The sequence below is a fragment of the Giraffa tippelskirchi genome, chromosome Y (genome assembly GCF_054371585.1).
Source record: "Giraffa tippelskirchi isolate mGirTip1 chromosome Y, T2T-mGirTip1v1.2.pri, whole genome shotgun sequence".
Lineage (NCBI taxonomy): Eukaryota > Metazoa > Chordata > Mammalia > Artiodactyla > Giraffidae > Giraffa > Giraffa tippelskirchi.
In genome coordinates, this window is record NC_137290.1 from 9,271,653 (window position 1) to 9,279,239 (window position 7,587).

Sequence of the window (7,587 nt, forward strand, 5' to 3'; positions counted from 1 at the left end):
TACACATTTTAAGCTACAGTATGTACTACACTGTGTCACATTATAGGTTGTGTTACATCGTCACAGTTCTTATTTAGAAAATATATTTTATATTTTAAACTATTTATATCTATTACAGGTAAATATCTACCGAATTTATAGTATAGATATGTATAATACGTATCAATGATAACGACATATGTGTGTATAATGCACATATGTATATACGCATATATCTCTATTTTCATATACACAAAGACACTGTGGAAGGACACTGAAAACATGTTCACGCTTTCATAATTATTCACAGTTGCATAATTATTCAGTTTAATAATCATACGTATTCAAATAATTGCACCGGTCACCTGAGTGTTCCGTGGTTTTATAGCATGAGAATTTGGTCGGTGGCACACACAAAGTGAGAAGGCTTTTCACTGCATACTGTTTATTTTGAAACCGTTTTAAACCACGTGCTAACTACTGCCAAAACTCGTAAAGCATCTAAAGAAGTAGTCCTCCGGCCCCTCCCAGCCCTCTCTAGGCCGGGTGGTCCTCGCGGGCCCGCCCAGCGGAGCCGGCCAGAAGCGGCCTGCGTTTTCTGCGCGGCGCTTTCTGCACCGGCCGTCCCACAGGGCGCATGCGCAGACCGCTGGTAGCGCCTGCCTGGCGGGTTTGCTCTGCAAGACCGAGGTGCAGAGGTTCGGTCAGGCGAGGGTGTCCGTCTGCGAGGTGAGCGCGCGGCGGCCAGGGCCCGGACGCGAGGGAGAGGCCCTGGGGGTGAGGGCCTGGCTCGCGGGCAGGGAGGTGCGGGCGTCCCCTCAGGGCCGCCGGGGCAGACGCTCCTCTTCGCGGGGAAGTCGACGGAAAGGGAGGCGCGAAGTAGCGGCCCTGAGGGGAAGGGGTGCGGGAGGCCGCGCGGGCCAAGTCAGCTCTGAGGAGGACGCGGCGGCCTCCCTGTTGCTCACTCCCCGGCTTCCTGCCAATGCTTCCCCGGCCGGAAGGCCTTCCATCCGCCCTCCTCCTGCTGCGTCGCACCTTCCTCCCCGCCCCAGGACCCCACAGACCCTCCCTTTTTATGGCCTCTCTGCTCTCACCCCCAAGAACGCGTTCCTTGTTCCCTGAGGATCCTCCCCGTCCTCTCGGACCGCTGCCCTCCCCTTCGAGGACCCCACGGGCCTTCCCTTTCAGACACACCTTTGGCCTCCTCAAGGACTCCCGCCCTATAAAACCCTCCTTCCCCCTCGAGGACCCCTCCCTTCCCTTCCCGTCCCCCCTCTCCCCGTTTGGAGGATAAGTCTCTATACAGACTTATGAACATCCAGGTGGATAACGCTTTGCTCAGAATCAGCGTTTAATAAATGTTGAATTGAATGAGTAAAATGAGAGATTGGGAGCCAAGAAAAGAGTTGGAGTACTCTTGCTTTATTCTGAGTGAGAAGGTGTTGACCGGGGTACTCCAGTGTTTCCCCAATAGTCCTACAGAATTATGATAATAGGGGTTCTTTACAAAAAAAAAACACAAAAAAACAAAAAGTGTTGCCTAACAAGATCAGTTGAAGAAATGCTACCTCTTACATTTCCCCTCTTTGAGATCTGAGATGCTGGTTAAGGGATCTGAAAAGTCCTACAAGAGTGAAAGCTGACTTGCATCGTACGGTATCTCCTGGATTGACCTGATAATAGAATCCATTTATGGCCACAGTTATACTAGTTCCTACAAACAGCAATGATGTACCAAGCATGGTGTGAAAGTTGCAGCCAAACCCCAGTCCCCCGTCTTTCTCTGGTTTCCTTCTCATTCTCTTGTCAGTGCCTCTGGCATCTTTGTCAATGTTCAGTCCTCCTAGATGGTCTTTTCTGCCTCACCCTCACCTATCCTTGGTTGCTGTCTTCTGCATCCTTCTCCCACTCTCTCCTTACATCCCCAGACAACTCTCAAACCTCTGTACTAATTAATGTGTTTGTGATGTTCGGTCTCTTTCTTCTATTTCTACTATAATGATGTTTTTCTCTGAGTAAAAAATAGTAGAGGACCTTTTACATTTCTTTTAGGTTGTGAGGACCAATCTGAAACCAAAGATCTAACTCCAGAGCAAAGCCTGCCTGTAGAGACATCATCCTCGGGGGCAGGAATAAAGGATTTGGAGGCAGGTGACTCCTTGTGTGCCCACACGAGAGAGTCTTGTGCTGATGATCCACTGGAGTCACACCAGGTCAAGCCGGCACAAGTTTTGAGTCCCATAAAAATGAGTGACCCCAAGACCCTCGCTCAGGAAGGAAGCCACGAGGGTGATCAACTAGAGAAAAGCTCAGAACGTAAGAAAGCATCGGAGAGTCTGCTAGGAAAGGGTCCCCGGGAGCACAGTACTCTTGGAGTCTGCACCAGGTCCTGCCTGGCCCACAACTCGTTTTTCCTCCAAGAGAACAAACACTACAGATGTGAATTTTGTGGGAGAGACTTCAGTACCCGAGGAGGCCGGGAGAAGCACCAGCAAATCCACACGGGGAAGATGCCCTTTGTATGTAAACGGTGTGGAGAGGCCTTCTACCTCATGCCGCGCCTCAGCAGGCATCAGAAGACTCACTGGGATGGGAAGTCCTTGACCCAGCGTGCAGATGTCTACGGCCGCGTGAGCGTTCAGAGGCAGGACTGCCGTGAGCGTCTCGAATGCGGCAAAGCTTTCATCCAGGCTGTGCATCGTCTCCAGCATCTCAAAGCCCACGAAGCAGCAAGAGCCCTGCCATGTGAGTTACCCCGAGACAAGATGTATTTGATTGGATATAAGCGGCAGCACGACTACGTTGGAAAAAGAGCCCGTCAGTGTTGCGACTGTGGCAGAAGGTTGCATCAAAGGTCGCACCTCATCCAGCACTACAGGATTCACGCTCAGGAGAGGCCTTACCAGTGCCAGCTGTGTGGGAAGTGTTTCAGCTGACCCTCCTGCCTCACTCAACATTACCAACTCCATTCTCAAGAGAAGCCCCTGGAGTGCCATTACTGTTGAAACACGTCCAGTCAGAATATTCTCAACCTCTTAGGCTTTCTCCTGGAGAGAGACCCTTGGAGTGCTCTGAATGAAAGAAGGTCTTGCACCAGCCCTCCCACCTTGTTAACAACTCGAAAACATGTCATGCTGTAGTCAGAAAACAGCAAGCGGTTGCAAGGTGATAGAACAGTCTTTTTGCAGACGGACAGTCAGCACGTGTGCCAGTCACTGAGGCAAAAAACCTCAGAGAGTATTTTTGGCAAAGAAGCCGATAGATTTTGTCCTTCTCTGGTGGTGTCCATAGAACAGAGAACCTCGATTTTGACATCCCGACAAAAAATGTGTGACTGGCAGGTGTGCTCCAGACAGGAACTCTGTTGCCTGAATTTTTACAGAAGTTTTGACATACAATATCTTTACCACATGGGATGCATCAGCAAAGGGCATCGTAAAAAGGTGTGTGAGGTGTACCTATGGTGATAATCCACAAAGCTGAAGTAATTGGTAATGTGCTTACATAGACGTTCATAATTTTGAAAACATTGCCATGTGTTTTATTTGATCTGTTAAGGAATGCTGCACTGCACCTGTGTTGAGGATATTTATTTCATATGTACAGATAGAGCAAACTTGAAACTCCAGGTTGTCATTTGATTTGACCTGGGTTGTAAGTGATGAGGCAAAAACTGAACCCCAGCTTGGTTTGGTTCGCTTGTTTGGTTTTTGAGAGTCCCTGAGATACTTATTTTAAATCTTGATGCTCAACCCAGGTTTGTTTTGTTCCTGCCACATTCTCTCTGAAGAAAAGTAACATCTGTACTGACCGAAGCCACCTTTCTTTTTAGTAATTTCAGTGTTATTTCATGTTAAATCAGATGGGACACTGGTGGAATTAGGGGGTCAAAGAGATTGTTAAAGTGAAGTTCAGATAGCCATTTCTCTTACAATTTAGGATTAGATGAATTTTGGGGACACTGATCAGGGAAGAATATTTTTGCTAAACACTTTCTTATAATTGGTCTTGTAGTTCGTAAATCTGCTGCTGATCAAGTAGAATTTTTAGTAGTTTTATATTTGAGGGCTTGGGGTTTTGTATTTTTGAAAAAAGAAGGAGTATTTGAAAACGGTTTCTGTTGTTGGACTCTGGCATCATCAGCACAGCCAGCTTCACCTAAAGTCCTATTTCTGTGCTGAGCAGACCTCACTCAAAAGTATGAGCCACGACTTGCACTAAAAATCTCTTTCATGCCATAGTGTTCTAATGTAAAGGTTTTGCATCACTGACTGGAATGATGGTCAGATGCAAACACACCTGGGAACCAGGTGACCTAGTGTCTCAGAATCTGACTCCTGGCCTGGCAGGGTGGGTTGTGTCTGTTGTTATTCACTGCCGTGCTTTTTCTCATCCTGCCGTTTCTGACCTATGATGTGTGGCTCCAAAGTCATGAACTTAAAAACCAACATGAGTCATTAGGGCCTGCACCAGCCAAATGAGCACTTGATCCACATGAGTGCTCACTACACAGCCCCTCGTCCTTGTTTCCCAAGTTCCTGGTGGAACAGCCCTCACTGACTGGCCCTGTTTCCTCCCATGGACCACCCTCCCACCCACTGTATATTTGTTTCTGATCCTGCCACCACTACCTGAAGGGAAGATAATGTCAGTATGGCTTATTGTTGATGTTGTTAATTAACCTTCATTTGTTTCTCTTGGTAATTAATAAATATCTCTCAGGAGAAAGTTTCAGGAGAGCTTCCAATTTCTCCTCCAACTTTTACCTACTGAATTCTAGAATCTAGCAAGTGGATTTTACCTACAGCCGTTTTTACTCTGTCATACTGGTGATTTTTTCATTTTTCTCATCCCTTCTATGTTTAGTAATTAGAATTCTGTGAGGAAAAGTTGTTCCTCTAGATTTTTATTCAGTAATTTATTTATATAGCATGGATTTGTGGCATGGGCTGTAATTCAACATGACCATTACTTAGTTTAGAATTGTTCCAGCTCTGGCCACTGGGAGTCCTTTCGAGTTGGCTCCTGTGACTTTTCAACAAGACCCCATCCTTTTTCTGAATGGTTGTAACTGTAACCTCCATGCAACTCCAGGAAAACCCTGTCATTTCTTTATGATAACTTCTACCTCACCACTACCTTGTGAAATCTGCTGCTTTCCCCGGGATCATAGCTTTACTCACACCCTTCATCAGTCTGCCATCCCATTTCTTCCTTCACCATTTTTGCTAAATCTCCATACTACCTCAATTATTATTTGCACACTTTCTTTCAATTGTGTCATCTCTGTTCTTTAAACTTCAGTATATTTACCTAAGAAGGAAAATTTTGAATCAAGTCAAACAAAGTGTCTTACCCAGACCGTAATCAGATTTTCCTAGTCATTGCCAAGATGTCCTTTTATAACTGGCTTGTTTGAACCTGGATCCAAATGTGCTCTATTGATTGCATTTGGTTGTCTGATTTCAAGTTTCTCTTAATCTAAAGCAATCTCTTCTCACTTTTTCTTAATGCCTTGTGTGACCCCAAGAATAATGGAGAAATATATTTCCCCCCTCCCTCCACCCAATTCCTAGTATAGCAAACAGCTTTTATATTCCTTATATTAAGATTTAACTGTTTAAATTTAGAAGCACACGTTTTTAAATTTTATTTTTAATTCTGATAAACACATGACATAAAATTAACCATCTCAGACGTTTTTAAGTGGTCAGTAGTGTTAAGTAGTGGAGAAGGCAATGGCACCCCACTCCAGTACTCTTGCCTGGAAAATCCCATGGATGGAGGAGCCTGGTAGGCCACAGTCCATGGGGTCGCTAAGAGTCGGACACGACTGAGCGACTTCCCTTTCACTTTTCCCTTTCATGCACTGGAGAAGGAAATGGCAACCCACTCCAGTATTCTTGCCTGGAGAATCCCAGGGACGTCGGAGCCCGGTGGCTGCCGTCTATGGGGTCGCACAGAGTTGGACATGACTGAAGCGACTTAGCAGCAGCAGCAGTGTTAAGTAGAGCCACATTATTGTGCAGTGGATACTCAGGACTTTTCATCTTGAAAAACTCAAATTCTGTATCCATGGAACAAGAACTCCCCATTTCCCCCTCCCTCCAGCAATGGCAGCCATCATTCTAGCTCTCATTTTTTTTTTAAGCTTTGTGTGATTAAGCCAGTAGTCCTGGAAGAAACTAGGTCAGTTGTCCTGTGGAATGTCCCCCCTTGTAACTGTGTCTGTTTGCTTCCTGTGGTATCCTTAACTTGTCCCTCTCTCCCTGTGTTTTCTGTAAATGGAAGTTAGTGCTAAACTCTGGAGAATTTGGTTTGATTCGTCTTCAGCTACTTTGGCAGAATACCTCGTAGGTGGTTTTGTGTACTTTATATCATATCCCGGTCAAGTTTTTTGCCCCTGCCAAAGGTCTAGGCTCTTGAAGTCATTCTCCAAGCCACTGCACCATTCACAGGCAGGAAGGTTTCAGAGTTTTCACCATCCGTGGACTCTTCATGATCCAGCTGCATGTTCCTTCTTCACCACCTCTTCTAGACTTTTCTTTACGTGCCTCCCCCCATTACTGCATCCTGGTCTGTAGATATTTGGATTAAGAGGTGATGGAGACTCCTCAAGGGGGTCTGCTGTGGAACATTTGTCGAGGGTCCTGGGCCAAGGCTTCTTAAGAGACCTTAACTCTAGAAAGCCAGGGAGCATCAGACTTGACTCTGTTCTGATGCTGCTTTCATACCACAGATGGCAGCGGTGACAACGTGGGTAGTTAACTCTGCCGGTCATCCCTGGACTAGTTGGAATTTATAAAATATGCACAAGCCACTGCCTCCATACCTTTCAAGCTGAGCTCTAGTTGTGTGTGGTGGCAGGTACCTCAGCTTGTTATCTTTCACCTTGCTGCTTTTCTTGCTGCTATTCTAGCGGGCCCCCAAGGATAATGCTATTCTTCGTGGCTTTTCCCAACCAATTCCTGATACATCAGACAGTTTGAGCACTGCTGTTACACTCAGGCTATTTTTTTAATGTAGAATCACTCATGTTGTAAGCTTTCTTTGATTATGCAAGTAATACCTATCCGTTGAAGATGATTAGAAAATACTATCATCTTTGAGGTTTTGGGGTTTTGTTTTGTTTTGCTTTTTTAATATTTGTATTTCCCTGTCTTAGATATACTTGCTGCTAAAAGAGGTATACACTTTTCAGACATTTTTTCCTGTGTATAGGTTTATTTCGATTTTTAAATAAAATACATACTATTTTAAAGGTGGCGGTTTTTCTTCTAATGTGTCATAAACATCTTCCCACATTCCTAAATGTATCCCCCAGTGTCATCTTTCAGGACTGCCTGATACTTGGTTGCATAGATGTGGCCTAGTTTATTTCACTAGACTTCTAGGTTTGGAAAATGGGGTTATTGTTCTTTATATCTTTTTTTTTATTCCATTGCGAACCTTTTATTTTTTTTTTATTTAGTTATAATTAACATACTGTATTATATGAGGATGGGGGGATAGACCGGAAAAGTGAGGGGATTAAGAAGTACAAACTTCTAGCTATAAAATAAGTCACAGGAATGTAATGTACAAGTAGGGAATATAGTCAGTACTGTT

At 45.0% G+C, this 7,587-nt stretch overlaps 1 long non-coding RNA gene across 1 annotated transcript; it reads left to right on the plus strand.

Moving 5' to 3' along the window:
* Positions 1-602: 602 nt before the first annotated feature.
* LOC145537507 (uncharacterized) lies at positions 603-7,240 on the plus strand. Its single transcript, XR_014076393.1, has 2 exons — positions 603-708; positions 2,032-7,240. It is a non-coding gene; the product is annotated as an uncharacterized LOC145537507 (long non-coding RNA).
* The last annotated feature ends 347 nt before the right edge of the window (positions 7,241-7,587 follow it).